The sequence below is a fragment of the Corylus avellana genome, chromosome ca11 (genome assembly GCF_901000735.1).
Source record: "Corylus avellana chromosome ca11, CavTom2PMs-1.0".
NCBI lineage: Eukaryota > Viridiplantae > Streptophyta > Magnoliopsida > Fagales > Betulaceae > Corylus > Corylus avellana.
In genome coordinates this window covers 15,367,710-15,368,368 of record NC_081551.1, presented here as the reverse complement: position 1 = coordinate 15,368,368, position 659 = coordinate 15,367,710, and positions in this window count along the sequence as shown.

Genomic DNA, 659 nt, shown 5'->3' with positions numbered 1-659 from the left:
CATGCGTATCAGGTCCCCCCACAATGCCTAGACCTGGTCAGCTGTCTTCCTCGGGTATATTAGAGGCTTCGCCTCCCAAAAATCCAGAGCACCCATCCAGAAATTCATCTGCCAGTGAAGCCAGACACCAGTCTCGGTGGAGAAGAGCTCTAGCCACAGCTCCATGCACACGATCACGATCAAAGGTACTGCATATAGCTTTTTGTTATGGTTCAGTAGAATTTTATTTTGTTGGTTTGGTTTTTCGTTATCTTGTGTAGAATAGTATTTTGGTTTTTCCTTATAAATGTTGGCAGAATCACAATAAATTGCTTGAAAACCTGTTTATGCATGCCCCATTGAGAAAGAGGAAAATTAGACACCACAACATTTGTGTCCAAAGTTTGGGTTCAGTTTTTCACAGCTACTTGCAGAGACCAAGGCAAGTTTTGTTGTGTAGGTTAGATATTGTTGCCCACATGAGATTGTGTGATATCATTAATAGGGGTCCGAGAATCTTTTGAATTATTATTGATTGCAGACTTTGTTTGCTTGTGTCCTGGGCTGGTTTCCTGTTTTCCAAGTGTATATGCATTTTTGTTTGATTCAATTGTCTTCTAATTCGAGAAGTGTATAAAGATACAGAGTTATATACTCATTTTGCAGGGTTTTTTTTTTTT